At 39.4% G+C, this 27,465-nt stretch overlaps 1 protein-coding gene across 10 annotated transcripts in view; it reads left to right on the forward strand.

Moving 5' to 3' along the window:
- LINGO2 (leucine rich repeat and Ig domain containing 2) overlaps positions 1-27,465 on the forward strand; it is a 1,453,939-nt gene that overhangs the window by 269,350 nt on the left and 1,157,124 nt on the right. The gene's annotated exons all lie outside the window — the stretch shown is intronic.

Genomic DNA, 27,465 nt, shown 5'->3' on the forward strand with positions numbered 1-27,465 from the left:
GCTCCTATTTTTGAAAAAGAGGAAACTGAAGACTAATTGGGTTTTTCCCATGAAGGTCTCACAACTGCTGGCTGAAAAGAAGATGCAGGACCTGAGCAACCACAACACTATATTGTGTCATGGCACAGACATTTCTAGGAAAATTTGTTGCTTGAATACTGTTGGTTGACTGTTTTGTAATAGCCTCAAATTACTAATTTCAGTTACAGTTTGACCCACTCCACCCTGGGAAGATGAAAATTAATGTAGGCTTGTCAAAACAGTTGATTTCACATTCATCAGAATAATCCATTCCTGTATTACAATGCAGTATCCTCAATATTTAATGAATCTGGGCTTCAGGGAGTTTTGATGTTATTCTTAATTCCCTAAAGAATATTTTTCCTGTTCTGTATATAGTGCAAATGGAAAAGATTTGGTTTTCATAGTCTAAATAACACATTTTCACATCCGTATGACATAAAGCAGAATTGCATTTTCATTTTCTGCCAGCCCCAGCTGAATAAAATCAGTGTCTCCATTCTTCCAGTGGTTCTGGTGATCATAGAAATGACTAAATCCCCTCCAGGTCTCCAGAGATCCTGCTAGTCTTGGAATCCAGAGACTTGACTTTCAAGACAACCACATCCTTCTACTACTGAGCCAGAAACCCAGTTTCCAATGAACCTGGTGTCAGATTTCTACTCAGCTCTATGTGTTACAAGCAAAGTTTTTTTCCCTGGAATATAAAATCTTCAGAGTTAAGGTGTGGTTGGATCAGTTGCATTCTGGCTGGGACTGGATTCACAAATGTCCATCTATGGGCGGGGGGTGGAAATAGTGTCTTTTGAAGTTGCTTCACATAAGTAGAGACAGATACCTATGTATAAATTTAGTTTATTTTTAATTTTTTAAATTTTAGTTTATTTTGGAGTATAGTTGATGGCTTAAACTTTGATTTAGCCATATCTTAATGTTCATAAATCATACATTAGGACAATATAGTGTCATAACCACCCCACTCCAGTACTCTTGCCTGGAATATCCCATGGATGGAGGAGACTGATAGGCTGCAGTCCATGAGGTCACTGAGGGTCGGACACGATTGAGCTACTTCACTTTCACTTTTCACTTTCATTCATTAGAGAAGGAAATGGCAAGCCACTCCAATGTTCTTGCCTGGAGAATCCCAGGGACGGCAGAGCCTGTTGGGCTGCCATCTATCAGATCAGATCAGTCACTCAGTCATGTCTGACTCTTTGTGACCCCATGAATCGCAGCATGCCAGGCCTCCTTGTCCATCACCAACTCCCGGAGTTCACCCAGACTCACGTCCATCGAGTCAGTGATGCCATCCAGCCATCTCATCCTCTGTCGTCCCCTTCTCCTCCTGCCCCCAATCCTTCCCCGCATCAGAGTCTTTTCCAATGAATCAACTCTTCGCATGAGGTGGCCAAGGTACTGGACTTTCAGCTTTAGCATCATTCCTTCCAAAGAAATTCCAGGGCTGATCTCCTTCAGAATGGACTGGTTGGATCTCCTTACAGTCCAAGGGACTTTCAAGAGTCTTCTCCAACACCACAGTTCAAAAGCATCAATTCTTCAGCGCTCAGCCTTCTTCACAGTCCAACTCTCACATCCATACATGACCACAGGAAAAACCATAGCCTTGACTAGATGGACCTTTGTTGGCAAAGTAATGTCTCTACTTTTGAATATGCTATCTAGGTTGGTCATAACTTTCCTTCCAAGGAGTAAGCGTCTTTCAATTTCATGGCTGCAGTCACCATCTGCAGTGATTTTGGAGCCCAGAAAAATAAAGTCTGACACTGTTTCCACTGTTTCCCCATCTATTTCCCATGAAGTGATGGGACCGGATGCCATGATGTTTGTTTTCTGAATGTTGAGCTTTAAGCCAACTTTTTCACTCTCCACTTTCACTTTCATCAAGAGGCTTTTGAGTTCCTCTTCACTTTCTGCCATAAGGGTGGTGTCATCTGCATATCTGAGGTTATCGACTTAGCAGCAGCAGCAGCAATGTCATAACACTATAAATGATGTCCATGTTATTCAGTAGCATAAATTGCAGGGCACTGTTATTGTAAAATTAAAGGAAGTCTATGTTTTTCAGTCTGTGCTTTCAAGAAGCATAAATTAAGTATAATGGATTTGTACACACACCTATCAGTATAGACTATATATGGAACTCAAAAATCCCCAGTCATCATGAAGAAATAGCTTCTGAAATCCACTTTCCCCCATGAAAGATGAGAACTTTAGCCTGTGTGGACTAAGAAAGAGGCTGATGCAGTGCAAGAGCTAAAGTCTAATTGCATTGCAGTATAATCAAAACCCCCTTATCAGCTTGAGCACTTCATGGGTTACATTATTGCTAGCCACAGTCTTGCTGAGTGAGTCATCCTAGGAATTTATGCATGTTTGTAAAATTATTTTCTGTTCATTGTCTCTTTGTTTTAGGAAGATTGGTAATTTTAACTAACAAGCTGTTGATAAAAATTTTAAAATACGCCTGATGAGCAAAAGAGGGCAAAGTGACCTATGTCAAGTTCCCAATGTTATCATCTTTTTTTTATACTTATAAACACCAAGTAAAAATGATACCATATCACTATGGTTATATCTTCCTAACAAAATATAATATGCTACTAAGCCCTAACTCATTTTTGCTGACTAATTCAAGCCATCTGCCAGTGAATCCAACAGTTATTTTTACATTGTTTGTTAATGAGAGTTGATGGACCATTTCATTTCTTTCTCCCTCAGAACAGCCTGAGAAGAGACCTTTTCAAAAATTTTGTTTTAAATGATGGAGCCTTCCTTGAACTGTAACTTAGAAAATACCAATAGATTTCTTCTTTGCCTTTATAGAGCTCAGTGCTTCTATGACTTATTGTAGATGTCATAAACCTGATCTGCTATGAGTGTTTTGAAATGGTTTCACTTTAGATAACATACTAGAGAAATTCAACATGGTGATACCTTTTTGTCACTAAATGTACTTTAAATTTTAATCTGTTAAAAAATGTCTAGAAACAATTGCCACCCCCATTGTTTGATACATGAGAATCTGTTCTTGTGCAACGTTGAGTGTGCTTACATTTCTGTGTGGTGGGTTTATCTCCTTATCTGTATCAATTGGCATGACTTTCCCAAAGTATAGATTTTAGTTTCAATTTTCTCCAGATCACAGTATGAAATTGAATGATCTGAATCTTTACTGCCTCTGATATGGTTTGGGAATAATGTTTACATTAGGCATGAAAAGTGTAGCTGAGGTTGGCTGTCTAGGGTTCCAAAGTGTAGCTATATTTAAAGAAGAAAAATAACTCAAGTACTCTAAAAGGTATTACACATGGCCACTTGCTTATGGCATACTGAGAAAGCACCCTCTTGACCTTTAATAGTCTGTCATTCCTATTGTTTATCCTCTGATAAATGCATTTGGACTTGTCTAAGGAAGATCATAGACTACAGGTAGATGCTGGGAGAACAAGGGAATGTATTTCCTTGTTTGACAGTTCTAATAGGAACTGGAAGAAAGATGCTTGAGAAAATAAGTTAACTCATACTGAGTCCAGTAAAAAGCAATCATCTAGAAAGTCCTATATTTAATGTGGTGAGTGCAAAAGACTTAGTTGCTGCTGCTGCTGCTAAGTCGCTTCAGTCGTGTCTGACTCTGTGTGACCCCATACACAGCAGCCCACCAGGCTCCCCCATCCCTGGGATTCTCCAGGCAAGAACACTGGAGTGGGTTGCCATTTCCTTCTCCAGTGCATGAAAGTGAAAAGTGAAAGTGAAGTCGCTCAGTCATGTCCGACTCTTCACGACCCCATGGACTGTACCCTACCAGGCTCCTCCATCCCTGGGATTTTCCAGGCAAGAGTACTGGAGTGGGTTACCATTGCCTTCTCCAAAAGACTTAGTTACTTAAATAATTTATATATGATCAGAAAAATGGCATTCAGTCATCTCTAATTTCATATTCCTGTCTCTGACAATAGATTATTAACAAATGCATGGTGAATATTTTGAAACTTCCAGGAAGCTTGCTGGTTTTGATGATGAACTGGTGAATTCTATAGGATGGTGGAATTCCTCGGGTGACAGTTTGAGCCAATCTAAGCAAAGGCCCAATTTTGAAGTCCTGAAGTGGATGAAAAAGTATTGAAGTGAAGGAATGATAGAATATAAAGACACATCATAATTCTGTATAATGAAAACATTGATGATATATGAGCCCCATTGGATTCGGTGTTGCAGATAATCTTGAATATCAGACCAACTTTTGAAGGTCAGGGGCATGCCATCTTATAACCAGATGCCATAGAGCAAGTGGCACTGGGCACTGGCAAGTGCCAGGGCTCTTAGGAGAATTGGTAAGGTCAGTAGTCCTTTTATTCTACAAGTAAAAGTTTAAGTTAAGCCACAATCATACTGGCAGTTCCCTATTACTCCTGCATTTATTTTGCATTAATTGTCATAATCATTATCTTCAGTTCAGTCACTCGTGTCCGACTCTTTGTGACCCCATGGACTGTAGCACACCAGGCTTCCCTGTCCATCACCAACTCCCAGAGTTTACTCAAATTCATATCCATTAAGTCGGTGATGCCATCCAACCATCTCATCCTCTGTCGTCCCCTTCTCCTCCTGCCTTCAGTCTTTCCCAGCATCAGGGTCTTCTCCAGTGAGTCAGTTCTTTGCATCATGTGGCCAAAGAATTGGAGTTTCAGCTTCAGCATTGGTCTTCCCAATGAATATTCAGGACTGATTTCCTTTAGGAAATCATCATCTTAGGTCAGTATAAATTTCTGCCTTAAAACAGAAAGAAAATTAAACTGGTTTGGTGCTCTGTGACAACCTGCAGGGGTGGGATGGAATGGGAGGTGGAGGGAGGGAGGTTCAAGACGTAGGTAACATATGTATACCTATGGCTGATTCTTGCTGGTATATGGCAGAAACAAAAAATATTGTAAAGCAAATATCCTCTGATTAGAAATAATTTTTTAAAAATGAAAAGTATATAAATTAAATTATATATATTAATTGAAGGCATTATCTTTCCATTGGCCTTGAGGCTACATGCTGGTTTTTTTTTTTTTTCCTCTCTCTACTGTTCCTAGGATTCTCTTTCTTTTGTTATAAACCCCGTCAGTGGTGGAGGAGTCAGTACCCTGGAGCTATCTTTACTCATCCTCATCCTTTTATCTCCCACTTTGATATGACTTTTTTCTTCAATCCTTCCATAGTAATGAAGCCTGGCTCTGTGCATCTTATTGCCCATATTCACCCTCACAGTCATCCTTCAAGTTGGTAGCATCCATATGTTTTACAGTTGAATAACCTAAATCTTAGGTATTCCAGATGACTTGGTGAGTTTACCAGGTCATTCACGGCAAAGCAAGGAATACAGTCCAAGAAATTCTGACTTCTAGATCATTGGAAAAGAAATCCAATGCTGACTCTATTACTCACTATCCACAAGACAATGGAAATATCATACACCATCTGAGTCCAGGTTTTCTCATCTTTTAAAAGGGGATAATAATATCTCAGAACTTTGCAGGTGAATGGCTGAATATGAGATAATACCCATAACAGATCCTCAATAGAGCAATTCTGTTTGTTACATTGTTCATGTTATTATGACCATATTATATTGTGTCTTTGCAGACCAAAAATTATAAGTTATTTTTGCCCTTGACTTCTTCTAAGATTTTGAAGGCATTTCTTTTAACTATTTGACAAAATTCTAGAGGCAAGAAGCTATTGCCTTCTAAAACTGGGACTACAAATAATTATTGTTTCTGAAATAGGAGATTTATATATAGCAGATAAATTATGTAAATATGATTATATTGCATTTCTAGTACATTTTGAGAAAACTATGTTTTAGATGATGAAACCTAGGCACTTCATCTTTGATTGGAAAAATTCTACTCTATCTGCATGTCTAAATAAACTAACGTGTTTTCATTTTGCTTTATGAGCAAAGTGCTTCATGAGGTAGATATTGCCATTAGCAATGCCCTAGTGTTCTTCCTGTGAAATCCTGCAGTCTGTGTGGGTTTTGAAACACCTGGAATACTTTAAAGTTCTCAAATGAATGTGAAGTTTCAAAACGGCCAATGGAGTGGTTTCCTGATCTAGAAGCATTTTCTTCACTTGGCTTCCAGTACCCCCGACTCTCCAGCTGACGAGTCACATCAACCTGGTCTTTTTTGTCTCTTTTTTCACTCTGTTTTCTCTGGACCTCCTAGCACTGTTTCACCCTCAGGCTTAGTGCTAAGACCTATTTTCTTCTGTTCCCCTTTCTTTTCTTTTTCCTTACCTCCCCTCCCCTTCCCTTCCCTTTCTTCCTCTTCTCTTTCCTTTATACCTGCACTGATTTCCTCAGTGAGCACATTACATGCCATTTTAAGAAATCCTAAGGATAGGCTAATGACTCATAAACATGTATCTCTGGCTCAAAATATCCCTTGATTTCCATATTTCTTTATTTCAACTGCCTACTTAAAATGCCCAGTAGACATCCCAAACTCATTGTATACAAACGTGAGCTGTCAAGCTTCTAAACATACCCATATACACACAAAAAAGAAGAAAAAAGAAAAGAAAAATTGTTGCTTAACATGCAGTCTGCTTCATGTCATTTAATGGCATCTCCACCCATGGTTGTTTCAGACCAAAATCCTCAGAATTCTTCTTGAAGCTTCTTTCGCCTTACCTCCATCACTTCATTAGCAAATCCTTCCAACACATCTTTGAAAATATATCCTAACGCCAGCCGTTTCTCATTATCCCTACTGCTACCATCCTGTGTCCTCCCCTGGATTATTACAGCAGCCTCTGACTGGGCTCCCTGCTTCTAACTTCTCCTCTTTATATACTTTTCTCAAAAGAAAAGCCAGAGTAATTGTGTTAGATCTCAAACCAGTCAGCTCAAAACCATGTAATGGCTCTTCATTTCTCTCAGGTCAAAAGCTAAAGACCTCCGATTCTGTTACCTTTTAGAAGTTATCGTCCTCTCGTGCCCTTTCCTTCCTCGTGCTGACTCTGCTGCATCCGCAGTTGCCAGCACTGGGCACACTGCCTGTCTCTGCATTTGCTGGGCCTTTTGCTTGAAACCCTTCCTCAGGTATAATCTCTCTCCTCCCTTTGAAGACTTGGCTCAAATATTACCTTTTCAGTGAGGCATACGTTAGCCACTCTCTGTAAAACTGACTCTTCTATTAGGACTTTCAATATGCCTCAGTCTGCTTCTTTTACTTTTACCATAGTGTTGATCTTGTTCTGCAAATACTTTCCTGATATGTTTATTATAATTTATTTATATTCCCCCACTAATATGTGATCCTTCCAAAGGAAGATATTTTTTGTCTTTTTTCACACATGAATAAAATCCATAATTAACTCTTGTTTCAATGAAAGAATGCATGTGTTATATCCTTGTGCTGCCACACTCTCTTCCATTTCTGACTTCTGATCAGAATCACTTTTCTTCCCTTGGGACAACATATCTACCGAAAAATGTTACTACTCACAGGCATACCCCTTAATTACACTGTGTTACAATTTGGTAGTAATAAAGGGCTGATTTCTGTGTCTCCTTTTTTCAAGGTATCATCAGCTTTACTAAAATTGTGCTTTACAAGTCTGAATTAATGCAGATACCAAGAAACTAAGGATAATGTTTATATTCTCTATTTTGAAAGTGACACTAGCTATGGAATCATAAAAACATGAAGTTTTATACCTAAAAAGGATTCCTGAGATCTAATCCACTCCCTGAATTTATACTAAAGAAAGTTCAATTCATCCAAAGTTTATGTTTTACTTGTCTGTTACATGCTAGGACCTGTCATGGGCTTTGGACATAGAAAAGTGAGAGTGACATTATTTTTTAACCTTCCAAAAACTTCTGGTCTTACAGTTTCTCTATTTCCTCTTGCAGTGCGATTTCTACTTTAATGGGAAACACTTGAGGAAGCCCTGCTTGAGATTTAGACTTGGAAAAGTGATTTGGGACCAACTGTGCTTGTCCATCCCCTAGTCCACAGTAACAGGATGAAAGAGGAAGCAGGCTTTAACAGAACAAAAGGAGAGGCGACCCACCCCCTCCAGTATTTGAAAGGGAGTATCGTCATAGTCAGCTTCCAGAGCAAGAGTTCATCATGGCAGTTTTCTCCAAGTCTAAAGGATTTATTTAATTCAATTACGTTTTCATCAATAGCATATTGACAGCTGTTCTGTGATTTATGTCATGTCTGTTAAATGTTGCAAAGTGGTCTGATCTTATAACATTGATCTTATCAGTCCATTGCAATATTTAGGTAAAAGTATGACTGACAATGCTATTTGGGGTGTCAAAGTAGTACAAACTTGAGAGTTTAATCCAGCTTTCAATTTGGTGAATGTGACCTCACCAATACATTTATATTATTTGCATAAAGCAACGCAGTGTATATTTCAAATAATCTTAGGGTTTTGATAAATCTTTATTACTAAAACTTATTGGAAAATGTTGCACAAGTTGCCTGTCTTCTTTAATTCCCTCTCTTTCCCCTGCCCCCTCCCTCTATTTCCTTGTCTCTCTATGTAAGGTAAAGAGTTAAAACAGAGGAAACAGTGTATCCACACATCTTACATTTTGAGTGGTATAAAAACACTGGTTCCCTTCATGTCTGTCAGAAATAAATCCTAACCCTCTGTGACAGGACTGTGTACTCCAGTTATAAGCTTTTTCTCTTAGATCTCCACAGCCAACTCTGACTAATAGTCAATCTTGTTGCCAAGGGGAATAGAAGGTGATAAAGCATACTTAGATGATGTAGGTGGCGAGCAGTCAGGAATTCAATAGTAATCACATGACCAGCCATGCGGTTACATGGCTTCTGTCTCTGAAGAAGAAGGTGACTGAAATGTAGAGGAATGCCCCAGGTCACCTCTGGGTTTATCGTCCTCACATTCACATCCAGAAATGAAACAAGAGTTCATTCCTTCTACTGCAGTGTTCCCTTTTCACTCAGTCCCTCAGGAACTGGTTCTTGGCCTAGTGGTGGGTGGAATCATTTCTGTCCTCCAACACTGATTTTCCTTTCTGTATTTCTTCAGTTAATTTCTTTAGGCTCTAAGTCATGCCATTTTCTTAAGTCAGTAAAACATAATTATTGGGGAACCGTGTTAGGTATAAGAACAAGGCTAAGCCTCAACTTGGAGTGTGAAATTAGGCCACTGTGTTTTCCACATGGAATTGCATGCGGCAAGTGAGACTGGAACCTGGCTCTGGGAGCTCAGGTGATAGAAGATTTTCACTGTGAGGTGGTAGGCATTGGAGACCAGGTCCAGCCCCACAGCAAAAAGGCTCTCTGGGCATGGAAGTTCTCCCTGAACCTCATTGTTTTCTTTTGTAAAATGAGTAAAATCTTGAAGAACAATGCTCATAACAAGCCCTGGACATATAATCAACTCCCAATATATGTTAGTTCCTGAGTTCCTTAGGGTCAAGGGAGGACTCAGTTGAATGAATCAGTAAGCAGGGATAGTTAAAAGTATTCCCCTAGAGAGGCATCTAGAGAGAGAAAGGGAAGGACAGTGCAGTTTATTTTCCTTCTCATGTAGTTGTGCTTTTGAGAAGAAAAATTCTGCTTTAATTCTTTAAAATTTTTTCTTTAAGAATTCTTATGATTGAAAACAGTTTGTCCTAAGAATTCTCCTTTACCTTTCCAAGATACATTAAACTCCCTCCTGGGAAGCGATGTGGTATACCACAAAACAGATACACAGCTGCACAGACTTAGTGCTACAAGTCACGATACTTAGATTTTTTACCCCTGCCTCTGTTACGTACATACTTGATATCTCCCTGCATCAGTTTAGTTATTAAACAGAAATGATCCAGCTGAGAGAGCAGCCCTGACATGTACACACTAGCATGGGTAAAATGATAGCTAGTGGGAAGCTGCTCTAAAGCACAGAGAGCTCACCTCGGTGCTCTGTGATGGTCTGGAAGAGTGGGGTTGGTGGGGGGCGAGGTTGGAGGGGGGCGAGGTTGGAGGTTGGAGGGATGTCCGAAAGGGAGAGGATATATGTATACATACAACTGATTCATTTTGCTGTACAGCAGAAACTAACGCAACATTGTAAAGCAACTATACTCCAATTAAAAAAAAATTTTTTTAAAGAAAAAAGTAAGAATGATTCTGTGCACTTCACACAGGGATTTTGAGGATTAAGATAGCAGCAGCACATGACAGCTATTTATTCAAGCGTTCATATTGACTCCTATCCTGCTTTATGTGGAAAAAAATCTCTGCCTACTGGACAGAGTTGATCTGCAGATCGTATTAATTACATGTGTGGAAGCATTTGGAAAAGAGTCTACCTCTAAGGAATAACAGCACTATTTGATATCATCATGCGATCCTCTGACCATTTGTTCATAGTCTTTGAAAGGCAATGGGAGACCTTGATTCTTATGCTGCTTCTCAACTTCCATTGTAGTTGTACTTTTTTATTAAACTATTTTCCATGCTCTAATCATTTTATCTGACATCTTGATTTTACAGGATAAGGACAGTCAGCAGAAGCTTGAGAGCAAATAACCTCTCATTCTCAACTTTTATATCAAGAAGACTTTAGGGCTTTACTAATCAGCTTCTGTCTGGACTCTGGAGAAGATGCTAAAAGGGGAGTTTCCATCTTTGCAGAGATGACCTAAATCAATATGTCTGTGGAGCTGAGCTCCTGTAGACACACAGTGGGATAAAGCTGGGAGTCAGTCAGACTGGCTTTGGAAGCTTCAAGTTTTGTTTTGCACATAGTATCTAGAGAAATTCATACTTAGATTTATTTCCTGCATGTAACCCTTATGAAGATAGTCACGGCTGAGAATTGCTCCACCAAATGGGTATTTTTATTTATATTTATTTACAAGTTTTTTGTTCTCGTACATTGTTACTTATTATTTGATCAGGGGAGAGTGATCATTACTTCCAGTTGGTAAGGACATTGCATAAAGATTTAAGTTGTTTTTAGGTAATACTGATCAAACAAGGGAGCCCCAGTGATTAAAAAAGAAATAGTGGTTGGGTTGTTCTTATTAATTTGATTAACTTTAGGTTAAGCAGGAAAGCTGCTGTTTTGACCCTCATTGAGTAAGTATTTTTTAATGCGCATTTATAAATTTTCTTTACATCAGAAGAATGGTGTAGTAGTAGTTGTCATTAAATCGTATCATTACAAAACTTGCAATGACACAGAATCATAATTCTGAACATGAATGCTCGTTGTCCAGTCATTTAAGTATGCAGCAGGCTGGAATGAGTATTTCCTTAAGCTTCAGTATATTTTGAAATTTGCTTTTTTTTGATATTTTCTTGAAATAAAATTTCAATATTAGCTTTTCCTTGAAAAAGAAGAGGGCAAGATAGATTTATATTCCCATTGATTTATTTGGATATTCTGATTTGAACACTCTGGTTGGAATAAAAATACTCAGTCACATTTTTATGTAAATACTTTATCATTGACTTTTCACTTAGAGGCAAAGAAATACTAAGTTAACTCTTGAATTCGTATGTTAAATAATGATTTAATTAAATATAATCTGAAATCTACTTTCTTATTAGTTGGCAAATATGACATTTTTACTCTTTAACTGTTTTTGATGCACCAAATGACAATTTATCTCCAAAAGAGAGAGGATTTCCCTGACTTATACCTTATTTTTAGATTTTGTATTCTTTATCATCTTGGTCTGTTCAGGCTACCATACAAAATTCTGTAAACTCAGTGGCTTACAAAAAATAGAAATGTATTTCTCATTGTTCTGAAGGTTGTGATGTCCACGATAATGGTGCCAACAGGTTTGATGTGTGGTGAGAGCTCATTTGCTCCTGGATGGCCATGTTCTCTCTGGTACCTTACCTCAAGGAAGGGACTAGGGATCTCTGTGTGGTCTGTTTTATAAGGGCATGAATCCCATTCATGAAGGTTCTACTTTCATAGGCTAATCACCTCCCAGAGGCACCACTGCTAATACCATCATTTTCAGGGTTTGGATTTTATCTCATGAATTTTAAGGAAACACAAACATTCAGAACATGCTATTGATTGTAAGTGGAAAGCTCAGTTGAGACATCAGTGTTATCAAGAAATAGAAGTCCCAAAACTGTACCGAAAATATCTTCTTCTTCCCAGTTGCCTCCTGTTCCTATCCCAAACCACTCCTTATTTATAGTTCATAGCAACTCTACTCAATTTACCTGAAATTCAACTTTTTACCTTTTTCTTTAAACGAGGGATTAGAGAAAACTAGGATTTACCCCCAAAATGACTCTCACCAGTTTCTCTACTCTGTTTCCTCCAATCCAACCCTAGAGATACTATCATGGGTCAGAGTCCCAAGATGTGTCTTTTGATCTGTGGCAGGTTTTCCTAACTAGTTACCTTGTCTCTGAAATGATCTATTTAAAGCAAGAATCTGACCATGTCGCTCCTTGCTTAAACCTCCTCACAATTTCTCATTTCTAGAGAAAAATGTCCAAGTTTCTTAATAGAATACCTCAGGTTCTCAATCAATTGCCCTGCCTATCTGTCTTTCACATCTTTCTTATCTCAGACTAGCTAGGAAAAGCCGAACTGCTTAGGAGCTTCGTGTGACTCATGATGCATCTTGCTTCAATTTTTTTGCTAAAATCCTTGCCCTGGGAAAATCACCCTATACCTTTATCCTTTGGGCTTCCCTGGTGGCTCTGCAGTAAAGAATCTACCTGCCAATGCAGGAGTTACAGATACGTGGATTCGATCCTTGAGTCAGGAAAATCTCCTGGAGGAGGACATGGCAACCCACTCCAGTAATCTTGCCTGGGAAATCCCATGGGCAAAGGAGCCTGGCAGGCTACAGTTGGTGAGGTCACAAAAGTGTCAGACATGAATGAGAGACTAAACAAAAACCTTTATCCTTAGTCAGCTCCTGCTTAGATTTTAAGGTTGGGTTTATACACAACTGTAGGAAGCATTCCCTGGAGAATTTCCTCTGCTCTTCACAGATACTGGCAACTGGGTTAGGTGCCCTTTTCTGTTCTCCAATAATGACACAGTATACTTCTATATAATTTCCAAACTGAGTGTTATATCGACCTAATTGTCCTTCACTGCGTGAGCTCTTTGAAATGATTTGTTTAATTTTGGTTTCCAGCACCTGGCAGAGTATCTGAGCAGAGTAGATACTGAATAAATCTGTTGACTGAATGAAGATAATAAGGTGAATGTCGCTAGGAAGCCTTCAAATATGTCTGGATCACATTTATTCATCAGTTACATACATGTGCTCCAGAAAGGGTTTCTTTGTAGGTTAGAACATGGGATGAATAGCACCCACTTTACTTTGGATTTGCAGATTCCTTGGTTTTCCTCCAAACTATAGGTATAGAAGCAGGTAAAGGGTGAGAATACTGGTCTTTGCCCACATAGTCTTGTTTTAATGATCTGTAGCATTAATTAGGGGTATTATAATAAATTAAATAAATAATAAATATTTTCCTGTTATAGCAAATGGGATAATTAGGATTTCCTAATACTTAGGTAGAATTTGGCATCATCCTGACTCATTATTGAAAAGGTTATAATACCATCTGCTGCTGCTGCTGCTGCTGCTGCTGCTAAGTCGCTTCAGTCATGTCCGACTCTGTGCGACCCCATAGACGGCAGCCCACCAGGCTCCCCCGTCCCTGGGATTCTCCAGGCAAGAACATTGGAGTGGGTTGCCATATAGTCTCCCTGGATCCCTGTCATCTAATCAATGCCATGATCAATCTATAGGCATTTAGAGTCATTTTTATGTGCTTAGGGCAGTGCCAGAAGTTCAAATGAGTAAAATTCCAACATTAGGCTTGAGCATGATATCATAAATGAGTGGGTTAATCATTTTAAGGAAAGTAAATAGAGTATGTTTAGGATTAATATAAGATGTAAAGTAAGATAAGGAGAATGGGCTCCACTAAGGAGTCTTTAGAAGACTTGGCAGATAATTAAAATGATGTGACACAACAACTAAAATTCTTATAATGAAATATGAGAATAAATAGAAGGATGCAGAATTGTATATAATGGATGGATAAATGATGAACAAAATATAATAAATGTTGATGTAAAATGTAGTTCTTTGTATATGGGTGTTTACTGTAAAATTCCTTAACTTCTCTCTATGCTTGAAAACTTTCAGAGTAAAATATTTGAAAATTTGCATGCACGTGATAATTGCAGTTATCTGTTAAGCACATGAGAAAGAAAAACTGGAATTCAATGACATGAATGGGTATTTGTGTTAATTAAAATATTAGACATTCATTTTTCTTGGTTTTTATGTGTTGAGTTCAGAAATAAATTCTTGGCCAAAATATAAGAGAGGGAAAACTTGGATATTTACTGCCTGCATGAACTTAGATAAATTACTTAGTCTTAATTTCTCTAAAACTCAGTTTTCTCTTTAGTAAACTGTGAATAAAACTACTGGCGTCTTCCTGAGGCTGCCGTGAGGACTGAATGTTTTTATAGGTGCAGTGCGTATGTAAGGTAGGACTTGGTGCTGGTGGTGGTTTAGTCGCTCAGTTGTGTCCGATTCTGCGGCCCCATGGACTGTAGCCCGCCAGGCTCCTCTGCCCATGTGATTCTCCAGCCAAGAATACTGGAGTGAGTTGCCATTTCTTTCTCCAGGGGATCTTCCCGACCCAGGGATTGAACCCTGGGTGTCCTGCATTGCAGGCAGATTCTTTACCAACTGAGCTATGAGGGAAGCCCCAAGATAGGACTTAGTTCTTGGTAAATATTAGTTGATATTTTAAAGAAATGACATCTTAGGAAATAATTACAGATAGCTCTGCTCCACCCTGCATATTGTGTTGTTAAGTAGGTGATACATTCTTTAATCCTTGGAACCAGATGTTCTTTTTTTTAAATGAATTTTTTCCTAAAATGTATTTTTTTTTTTTCTCCTTAAACTTGTTACATATTTTGAAGAGCTTGGGAAAGAGACTTCGAAGTTAATGGTAGAGAGAAAGCAGGCATTGGAGGAAGTCAGAAGGAGCATTATGTTTTCCACTGAGCACTCTTTGATCCTGCTACTTTAGAGAACAACACAGACGTTCCTTGCTGTTAGCCTATTACCACTCCCTGGAGAAAGAACCTGATCAGGAATGAGACACTCTACAGTAAAGCAAAGCACGGAAAATGAAGCATCTCTTGAGGTTCAGTGACAGGCTTTGGGCTGCCATTGATTTCTTCACCTTGAGCAATGGCTGGAGTCTGTGTAAATTCAGCACAGAGCTTTCCGTGCAGTTGTTTATATTTCCACTGTATGGACTTTTCATTAGAGAAGGCTCACTTTCTCTGTCTGGGCCATGTGTACAATGAGATGATAAACAGCTCCACTGGGTTTGGAGGCGATTGTAAGATTATAAATTGTGGATTTAAGTCCATATCCTATCTTTTCCTGTGCCCAGAGGAGAGGATATGGAGGATCCCTTTGACTCATTTCCTCCTCCTTCATAAACATGTAATGTATAATCATGGACTGCCTTTTATTCATTGCTTTACAAGGATTCCCTGGCCGTGAAATCCTGAACCAGATGTATCCCGAATACAGAAATTGCCAGACACTGCCAGGGGCAGAGGAGTCCTCGTTTGGTGGTTGGGATCTAGAAAGCCAAAGGCTGTTTTCCAGGATGAGAAAATGAAGAAGGGGAAGATAGACCTGCATGCATTGTGTGCTCAGCCCATTCTTGCCGCAGACTAGACTCCTGCTAGGGGTTGTCAGATTGAACCTACAGCATTGTGCCTACTTCAGTTATACCTAACTTGATAGGATATAGTTGGGTTTGTGATATTAGCAGTATCTGAACACTTCCTAGACAATAGATTTGAGTACAGTCTTGCTCATTTTCTGATTTCATTGCTTCCCTTAAAGACAAACATGCTGCTGCTGCTGCTAAGTCACTTCAGTAGTGTCCGACTGTGCGACCCCATAGACGGCAGCCCACCAGGCTTCCCCATCCCTGGGATTCTCTAGGCAAGAACACTGGAGTGGGTTGCCATTTCCTTCTCCAATGCATGAAAGTGAAAAGTGAAAGTGAAGTCGCTCAGTCGTGTCCGGCTCTAGCGACCCCATGGACTGCAGCTTACCAGGCTCCTCCGTCCATGGGATTTTCTAGGCAAAAGTACTGGAGTGGGATGCCATTGCTTTCTCCGAAAGACAAACATGCAGCTTCTTCCATTTATCTATACCTGAAGGTTAGTGACTGACGTGAAAACTATTACATAAAAGTGTATTGTGTGAATGAATAAATGAATGAATGAAAGGCTTAGTGTTTCAATTATTACATCAACATATTCTAGAAATATAGCATGTTCTGATAATTCAGCCATCATTATTTTACATAACAATTCTTTTGGGATACTGAACTTAAAAGTGGTCTTCTTGAATAGAGATGCAGACATAGAGAACAGACTTTGAACACGGTGGGGGAAGGCTAGGATGGGACGACTTGAGACAGTAGCATTGACATATGTACACCACCATGTGTAAAATGGATAACCAGGGGGAAGCTTCTGTATGGGCACAGAGCTCAACCTGGTGCTCTGTGACAACCTAGAGGGGTGGGATGGGGTGGGAGGTAGGGGGAATTTCAGGAGAGGAGACATACGTGTACTTGTGGCTGATTCATGTTGTTGTATAGCAGAAGCCAACACAATATTGTAAAGCCATTACTCTCCAATTAAAAATAAATTTTAAAAAATGTAAAAAAAAAAAGGGCCTTCTGATAATCCATTTATAAGTTAGATTTACCTATATATTTTTGGAAATGATAGCTTACCAATTATGAATGTAATATATGCCTATTACCAACAAAAGACCATACTAAATATTTTTTAAATGACAATTACTGTTTTGCATATACCTACAAATGACTACAGTTAACATTTTGGTATATGTCTTACTTTCTTCTGTACTTTATGCACACATATACATTTTTAATAGCATAATTTTCTAAGTAATGAATGTGCTATGATTCATTTTAACCAATCCCTTACTGATGAACAGTTAAATTGCTTCTACTTTTTTGCTGTCTTTTATAATTAAAAGTAAATATGATTTTAGTCAAATTTCTGCATATATAAAGAATATATTCACTAAAGCAGAGTTTCTATGTACTTTTTTCCTCTACAAAGAATATATCTCTTACTTTTGAGTCTGATTAGTTTGAAAAATCTAATTCATTTATGCCAAATATCTTAATACCAGCACTAAAGATTTAAAATTCACTTGTTTCAAATATAAAATTTAGCATTGAAAATATCCTTGGAAGAGCATGTCTATTATCGTTGAGATGTACGCTATATTTACCCACATGGTTATTGCCATCACATAATCGCAGCATTTAGAGTTTGGTATATATTAAAAATCTGAGCTCTAACATTCAAAATGTCTTCTATCTTTCACTACTCTAAATGACATATATACTCGTTCAGGTTTTGGAAATTGCCGTTACGTGGTAGACCTTTGTAAATAAATAATCAAAGAACTCTGTTGCTTTTCAAAATTTGGCAGAAACTGGGATTGTTCACATATGTGTGTGTGTATATACATGCATGCAAAAAGCATAGGAAATAGCAACTTAAATAACAGACTGAATCTCAGGATTCATTGTTCAGTGTATGTGCGAGAGACAAAGAAGAAAGGAGGGAAAAGGGGAGGATGGAGAGAACGTGAACATGAATAATGAGGACATTTAGTTGCTTGTCTCTTGAGGCTCACTGGAAAAGAATTCGCCTGGCAAAAGCAGGAGACGTAGGTCCCATCCCTGGGCCGGCAAGATCCCCTGGAGGAGAGGACAGCAACCCAGTCTGGTATTCTTCCTGGAGAATCCCATAGACAGAGGAGCCTGGTGGGCTCTGGTCCGTGGGGTCGCAGAGTCGGACATGACTGAGTGTGTGAGCATGATGAAAGGTTATATATCTGGTCAGATCTACCTGGTATTTTGAAGGACATTCTCCTCACACGGGAGAGGCTGTATGCATTCTAACAGGAAATCCCCTGCATAGAAGCCTTCCAGCTTCGAACTTTCAGAGGTGCGAGCATGTGTTCCATCAATGTCAGGCATGAGCACTGTTGCAGCTTGCCCTCCATCTCCTGTTGCTAATGATCCTTCAGCTCTATCGTCTCCCCCCTCCGCTCCCTCCTCTGGTCAGTAACCCCGCTTCACTCGATGCCAGCCCCTGTATACCAGCTGTTGTATTGCACTGCTGTAGTTTTCAAGATACTGTACCATAAGATTAAAATTGTTTTCTGTATTTTTTGTGTTCATTTTTATGTTTTATCTGTGTGAAAAGCGTTATGAACTTATTACATTATAGTACTATATAGCCAATTGTGATAGTTGGGTACCAGGCTAACTCTGTGGGACTTAATGAACAAATTGGACCTACAAATGCCCTCTCACAATGGAACTCATTCATATACAGGGGACTTCTTCTCTAAGGCATCTGCACCTCTCTCTCCAGTGCCTCAGGAGATCTTTCCGGATTCCTCTTGCTGTCCTTTCACACTTTGCTGTATTGTACTTCCTGTTCTCCCATTGTCTGAACTCACGAGTTGTCTTTGCTTCCATTGTTGAATCTCATGTGTTGTCTTTTCTTGCCTAGATTTTTGGGTAGATGATTTGTTCATAATGACAGCTCGATTCTTTATTACAGGGTCACCATTAAACAGAATCTGAAGGTTTTCCTTATCTCTGCATCCTACCACCAAGGTCAATTCCATGACAAAGTTTATACTCAACTGTAGCTCCCAGGACCCAAGCCATATTAAATACAGAGGGTACAGACAGATTGCATGACATGGGCCTTAATGTTTGGTCTTTTATTTATTTTTTTAAACTGCCATGTTTCTTGGAGGAGGAAATGCCAGCCCACTGCAGTATTCTTTCTGGGAAGATCCCACAGTAGCCTACAGTAGCCTACCAGGCTTCTCTGTCCATGGGGTCGTAAAGAGTTGGACATGAATGAACAGCTGAGCATGCATGCATTGATTACATTGTATCAAAAATAATTAGCAATGAAGCAGCATCATTAAGAATTTAGACTTTGGAATCAGACAGGCCTAGATTTGATTACAAGATCTGCCACTTAAAAGGAGTGTGTCTTTGAGAAAGCTTATATATTCTGAGTTTGAGTTTTTCCAGTGATTAAAATGGCTATGATAGTCGCACCAGACTCATAGGCTTATTATAGGTATTAAGATGCTATAAGTAAAGAACTTAGCGCATTGCTTAGAACAAAACAGGTACTCAGTAAATGATCAGTAGCATCTTTATTTCTATTCAAATTGGTGAAATTTGGATTATGATGGTAAGTGGAAATTCTAAGGCAAAATGATTTATGAATGCGATCTTCCCTAAATGTTAAAATCTTTAAGTAAATCTTATTTTCCCAGACTCAACTCTGTTGTGTGATTTGGGATCTTTTCACATAAAGTGATACAACCAATCGAAACAACAAAAAATGTGAAAAAGTAGTTTGTACACTGAAAATGGAAGCTGCTATACTTGTGTAAACTCAGAGTTTATCCTCTAAAGCGTAATGGTTTAGGGAGATGGATAAGCATGGACTTAATTATTGCTGCCTGGAATTGGGAAGCCTCACTTATAAAAGGCAGACAATAGTCAAACTAGAATCATAAACTTTAGGAGAATCATAAACTTTAGGAGAATCTAGGGAATGCTGAGCTTAAAGGAGGAACATAGCCATAAGATAAAACAATAATATTTACTTCAGGCACAGCATTTTCTTCCTGGTTTTCTTCCAAGGTAAAGCTTTCTGATTCTGCCAGATTTCACTTGCATGCATGTGTATATGTTGCAATTTGGCATTACACTGCTTGGTGGGTGGTAGCTCATTTCTGTGATCCTCCTTTTGTTCCTTGATCTTTGCAAAAGAAAATTTCCCTTATGCTTGTTGACCTAGAAATTAAGTGGTGGTAAGTAAAGGGTGCCTCCCAGGGAATGCTTCACTCACACAGCATTTTAATATGATGCTTACTGCATCCAGAATATGAATCATGGGCCATTCTCCATGGCCTTCAGCTACTGGCTCCTGAATCTGCTTACTCTAAACACCTGAAATACAGAATCAGCTAGAGCTATTTTAGGATAAAATCCCATTTGGTTCTATGGTATTAAACAGCTCCTCTGCTTGGAATTACAGAATCCCGATGTCATAAGGGATTACAGGGAGCACCAAATTCAGCATTTCCCAAACTGTGTTCAAAGTAATGCAGGCATCCCAAGAAATGGCAGTGTGAAAGGAAGAGGAGACTCTGTGCTCAAACAAGTTATATATTATTTAAAGTTTTCATTGTTGGATCCTCATAATGTTTACTATTATAAGGGTACTCTGAATCTCAAAAAAGTTTCAGAGACTGTACAGTATTATCCAAATTTCAGTATATGAGTTGTTTTAGAATCTTCTGGTGCATAGGCCTTATGAAGAATAGTTTGGGAAATAGCACTGTGGTTCCAGGACTCCTAGTGGCTCAGACAGTAAAGAATCTGCCTTCGATGCAGGAGACCTGGGTTCGATCCCTGGGTCGGAAGATCCCCTAGAGGAGGAAATGACAATCCACTCCAGTATTCTTGCCAGGAGAATCCCATGGAGAGAAGAGTCTGGTAGGTTACAGACCATACGGCCCAAAAGATTTGGGTACAACTGAGCAACTGACCCCTCGGAAGAAATGGAGTGGCCATCATGGTCAACAAAAGAGTCCGAAATGCAGTACTTGGATGCAATCTCAAAAATGACAGAATGATCTCTGTTCATTTCCAAGGCAAACCATTCAATATCACAGTAATCCAAGTCTATGCCTCAACCAGTAATGCTGAAGAAGTTGAAGTTGAATGGTTCTATGAAGACCTACAAGACCTTTTAGAAATAACACCCAAAAAAGATGTTCTTTTCATTATAGGGGACAGGAATACAAAAGTAGGAAGTCAAGAAACACCTGGAGTAACAGGCAAATTTGGTCTTGGAGTACAGAATGAATCAGGACAAAGGCTAATAGAGTTTTGCCAAGAAAATGCACTGGTCATAACAAACACCCTCTTCCAACAACACAAGAGAAGACTCTATACATGGACATCACCAGATGGTCAACACTGAAATCAGATTGATTATATTCTTTGCAGCCAACAATGGAGCTCTATACAGTGAGCAAAAATAAGACCAGGAGCTGACTGTGGCTCAGACCATGAACTCCTTATTGCCATATTCAGACTGAAATTGAAGAAAGTAGGGAAAACCACTAGACCATTCAGGTATGACCTAAATCAAATCCCTTATGATTATACAGTGGAAGTGAGAAATAGATTTAAGGGCCTAGATCTGATAGATAGAGTGCCTGATGAACTATGGAATGAGGTTCTTGACATTGTACAGGAGATAGGGATCAAGACCATTCCCATAGAAAAGAAATGCAAAAAAGCAAAATGGCTGTCTGGGTAGGCCTTACAAATAGCTGTGAAAAGAAGAAAAGCGAAAAGCAAAGGAGAAAAGGAAAGATATAAGCATCTGAATGCAGAGTTCCAAAGAATAGCAAGGAGAGATAAGAAAGCCTTCTTCAGCGATCAATGCAAAGAAATAGAGGAAAACAACAGAATGGGAAAGACTAGGGATCTCTTCAAGAAAATCAGAGATACCAAAGGAACATTTCATGCAAAGATGGGCTCGATAAAGGACAGAAATGGTATGGACCTAACAGAAGCAGAAGATATTCAGAAGAGGTGGCAAGAATACACAGAAGAACTGTACAAAAAAGATCTTCATGACCCAGATAATCACGATGGTGTGATCACTGACCTAGAGCCAGACATCCTGGAATGTGAAGTCAAGTGGGCCTTAGAAAGCATCACTATGAACAAAGCTAGTAGAGGTGATGGAATTCCAGTTGAGCTATTTCAAATCCTGAAAGATGATGCTGTGAAAGTGCTGCACTCAATATGCCAGCAAATTTGGAAAACTCAGCAGTGGCCACAGGACTGGAAAAAGTCAGTTTTCATTCCAATCCCAAAGAAAGGCAATGTCAAAGAATGCTCAAACTACTGCACAATTGCACTCATCTCACACGCTAGTAAAGTAATGCTCAAAATTCTCCAAGCCAGGCTTCAGCAATATGTGAACCATGAACTTCCTGATGTTCAAGCTAATTTTAGAAAAGGCAGAGGAACCAGAGATCAAATTGCCAACATCCGCTGGATCATCAAAAAAGCAAGAGAGTTCCAGAAAAACATCTATTTCTGCTTTATTGACTATGCCAAAGCCTTTGACTGTGTGGATCACAATAAACTGTGGACAGTTCTGAAAGAGAAGGGAATACCAGACCACCTGACCTGCCTCTTGAGAAATTTGTATGCAGGTCAGGAAGCAACAGTTAGAACTGGACATGGAACAACAGACTGGTTCCAAATAGGAAAAGGAGTTCGTCAAGGCTGTATATTGTCACCCTGTTTATTTAACTTATATGCAGAGTACATCATGAGAAACACTGGACTGGAAGAAACACAAACTGGAATCAAGATTGCTGGGAGAAATATCAATCACCTCAGATATGCAGATGACACCACCTTTATGGCAGAAAGTGAAGAGGAACTCAAAAGCCTCTTGATGAAAATGAAAGTGGAGAGTTAAAAAGTTGGCTTAAAGCTCAACATTCAGAAAACGAACATCATGACATCCGGTCCCACCATTTCATGGGAAATAGATGGGGAAACAGTGGAAACAGTGTCAGACTTTGTTTTTCTGGGCTCCAAAATCACTACTGATGGTGACTGCAGCCATGAAATTAAAAGACGCTTCCTCCTTGGAAGGAAAATTATGACCAACCTAGATAGCATATTCAAAAGCAGAGACATTACTTTGCCAACAAAGGTTCGTCTAGTCAAGGCTATGGTTTTTCCTGTGGTCATGTATGGATGTGAGAGTTGGACTGTGAAGAAGGCTGAGCGCTGAAGAATTGATGCTTTTGAACTGTGGTGTTGGAGAAGACTCTTGAGAGTCCCTTGGACTGCAAGGAGATCCAACCAGTCCATTCTGAAGGAGATCAGCCCTAGGATTTCTTTGGAAGGAGTGATGCTGAAGCTGAAACTCCAGTACTTTGGCCACCTCATGCGAAGAGTTGACTCATTGGAAAAGACTCTGATGCTGGGAGGGATTGGGGACAGGAGGGGAAAGGGAAGGCAGAGGATGAGATGGCTGGATGGCATCACTGACTCGACGGACGTGAGTCTGAGTGAACTCCGGGAGTTGTTGATGGACAGGGAGGCCTGGCGTGCTGCGATTCATGGGGTCGCAAAGAGTCGGACACGACTGAGCGACTGATCTGGTCTGATCTGATCTGAGCAACTGACACTTTCTTTTCACCCCATGACTTTACAGATAAAGAAACAGTGTGAATGTCAAGACAAAGCCTATAATTTTATTGAAAGGAAAATCAGGTCCCAGTTAGAAAGTATTAAAAACTCACCAGAATAGGCAGGAACATACTTTTTAGAAATCTCACTTATTGTTTGACATCAGAACAGCTGACACTGATAGACTTTACATGTTCCCAATGCGTTTTCTTCCATCTCACCCAGAGTTACATACAGTCTCTTACAGCCCAAGGTGTCCCTGAAGGTACCAGATGCCAAGACACCTTTTGTTTCCATAATGGAAACAGCAGCTCAGAACTACCATGTTCTTGTTATGGACTGATTTGAGACCTCAAAATATTCACCACGCCCCTTTGATCATCTCTTGCATTGTGAACACTAACAGTGACATAGAATCATTTCATCTTTTAACCACTGCTTGAATTATTCACTTATCATGAATATAGCACTGCATCTCTCCTAATATTTCACAATAATAGTGTAAAGACTTAGGAAAGAGTTCTTTTTGATTTTGTATTTAAAGGCCAAGTGGGTCTTTACTGTGTTTTTAGTAATCTGGACATGAGAGTATGGTAGAGAAGATCAGTGGTGGCTCAGCTTAGGAAGAATTAATGCTTTCTCATCTCAGACACAGGAAGCCATGCATTGTTATGGTTAGGGGGAAAATTATATATTAAATCTCTTTCTTTTTATATACACTAGGTTTCTCCAGGCCATACCCGCTTGAGTGTGTAAGTGGCAAAGTAAAAGCACTGACAGTGTATTTTAAGCACCAGGCCCCTCTCCTCCTTACTGCAGATGCAAAGATCTGTCCTCGTTTGGTGCGGGGCATCTCTGACTACTTCCATCAGCAATCTGTGGCTTCCAGGTCATGGCAGAAGGGAAGGAAAACCTTCCATACTATACACACGGGTTCACACCCACATATATTACAATTCTAGGGCTACCTACTTGTCAAAAATGTGTCATATATTTTAACCTCAAGTTCAGTTCTCCATCCATAAAGTGGATCTAATATGCTCCCTTTTCAGAAAGTTTATGAATATTAAATAGAATAAAATATGGAAAGATAATAACACACTATAAGAACTCAATAAACGTTCCCACCCTTTATTAACCAAAATATTGTGCTAACCATACCTGTTCCGTAGAGATTTTTGGAGATTAAATAATAAAATAAATGAAAACATCTCAAGGGATGTTAGATTCTTTCATCCTCCAACCTAAAATTAAAAGTGAAAGTCACTCAGTTGTGTTTGACTCTTTGCGACCCCATGGACTGTAGCCCACCAGGATTGTCTCTCCAAGGAACTCTCCAGGCAGGAAGATGAGTGGATAGCCATTCCCTTCTCCAGGGGATCTTCCCCAACCAGGTATTGAACGTGGGTCTCCTGTATTTCAGGCAGATTCTTTGCCATCTGAGCCACCAGGGAAGCTCTTAAAATATATGTTCTATTACACAGCCTGTCTGTGAAGATAGCTGCTACTGCTGCTAAGTCACTTCAGTCGTGTCCGACTCTGTGCGACCCCATAGACGGCAGCCCACCAGGCTCCCGCGTCCCTGGGATTCTCCAGGCAAGAACAATGGAGTGGGTTGCCATTTCCTTCTCCAATGCATAAAAGTGAAAAGTGAAAGTGAAGCCGCTCAGTCGTGTCTGACCCTTAGCATGGACTGCAGCCTACCAGGGCTCCTCCGTCCGTGGGATTTTCCAGGCAAGAGTACTGGAGTGGGGTGCCATTGCCTTCTCCACTGGGAAGATAGAAGCCACCCCTATTGTTTTAACACAAAAAAAGTAAAATAAAGGAGAAGTTAAATACCTGCTGGGGAACTGAAATAGAAAAAGCTATATAGAGACAGTATCTATAGAAAGAAGCTCTACCTTTAGGGTTTGGGGAATTAAAGGAAAAATTGAGGTTACTAGGAGCTTCCAAGAGGGACCCTGTGGTTCTGAGGTCCATATTTCTTGGATGCAGTGCTGTGCAACCAGTGATGGTGTGTGAGGAACCCAGTGTATAGGCTTTACGACACATAAACTCAAGACCTTTCAGAGGGGATGCCAATAACTCACTGCTGACACCTCTGAGAGGACAGAGGGAGCCAATTCTAGATGACCTTGACAAATCTGTGGACAGAAACTGCTTTCTGTTCAGAAAGTAGAGAATGATTGCTAAGGTAATACTGAGAGCAAATGAACAGGATGTAATAAGTCCCTCTTGCCCTTTCTCTTGCCCCCATCAAGCTCTCTCCAGTGCCTCAGGAAGTCAGCTGGCAGTGTGATATGCAAAGACCCAGCCCTGATATCTCAGTGCGGATTACAGAAGCTGGTCTGTGGGCTATGAGACAATAGCTTAGAAACTGACAACATGCTTATCTAGCCTCTATTGAGAGGGAAATTAGAACAGCCTTCTGCTTCGTTCACAGTCTGTGAAGTGAACCTGTCAAGAGGACTTGAGATGTCAATATTATTGGATGGGCCCAGTAGATTCATTTTCATATCTAGATTTTGAGAGAAGAGCTTCACTTGTTCCACCTAGTACAACTGTAATTACTGTTCTTTGCAGAAATAGAAATTCGGGAAGCCACCAGGAGAATGAAGCAACACAATTTGTTCTAAAGTGGCTAATTTAAAATTGATCACTATGACATGCCTCCTTAAGCTTGAGATGTTTCACACAATCAGGTTTTCAGTATTTTCATTAGTGTGATTTGCATAACCAAGATTTTATTTAATTTTTTGTAGACGGTTCTATTGTAATGAAACCAACATAGCTATTAAAAGGATAGACCTGGGCTGATGAATAAATGTGAATTCATTGTATTTTATGTGATTACACTGTAACTTTTTTACAGTAAATTTGACTTCTAAAGTATGTGTGTGTGTGTCTGTGAGAGAGAGAGAGAAAGAGAGACAGAGAGAGAATAAGAGAGAAAGAGAAAGATACATAAGAATAGGGACCATTAAAATTATCAAATTCTTCTGACACAGCATAATACCTCATAAATCTATGAATGAGGTTTCAATTTGCAAAACGTCAAGTCTAGAGTATATATGGCGGTGGTGGTTTAGTTGCTGATTCGTGTCCAAGTCTTGCAACACCATGGACTTGTAGCCCCCTAGGCTCCTCTGTCCATGGGATTTCCCAAGAAAGAATATTGTATTGCATTGCCATTTCCTTCTTCAGGGGATCTTCCCTAAACCAGGGACTGAACCAGCATCTCCTTCATTGCAGGTGAATTCCTTACCACTGCATGCATGCATGCGAAGTCGCCTCAGTCATATCTGACTCTGCGATCCTATGGACTGTAGCTCCTCTGAGCCACCAGAGATTCCAGAATATATATATTCTAGATGCAAGAGACCCGAGTTCAATCCCTGGGTCGAGAAGTTCCCCTGGAGAAGGAAACAGCAACCCACTCCAGTATTCCTGCCTGGGAAATCCCATGGACAGAGTAACCTGTTGGGGTACAGTTCATGAGGACTCGGAAGTGTCAAACATGAATTAGTGAATAAACAACAATAGTATACATATATATAAAGTTTTATACTTTTCATAATAAAAGTGATTATGGGCATGAATAAATATGTTTCATTTTCATATGATGAATTTATTTTATGCATTCATCCTTTAGAAGGACATCCACAAGCATCCTAAAAAGAGAAAAGCTATAATGTTTAAATTATGTTTTTCCTCTGACAGTTCCTATAACTTGATTGCTGTCATACTTTCTCTTATCATTTATATGTTGTTACTAATATTTAGATCATTCATTTTGAAACAGATTGAGTAAAAATACTCAGTTTGATGTGAAAGTTGTTTTATATCCCAATTTTTATTTTCTAATATCTACTTAAGAATATCTGTTGGCTTACAGAAACAAACAGAATGAATTTCATTATCCAAAAATGCAAGCAATATTGTCATATGGGATAGATACGTCAGATGAGATTGTGAATCTGCAGTCTAGAAATATATATGTGATCTT

Source organism: Bos taurus, chromosome 8, assembly GCF_002263795.3.
Source record: "Bos taurus isolate L1 Dominette 01449 registration number 42190680 breed Hereford chromosome 8, ARS-UCD2.0, whole genome shotgun sequence".
NCBI lineage: Eukaryota > Metazoa > Chordata > Mammalia > Artiodactyla > Bovidae > Bos > Bos taurus.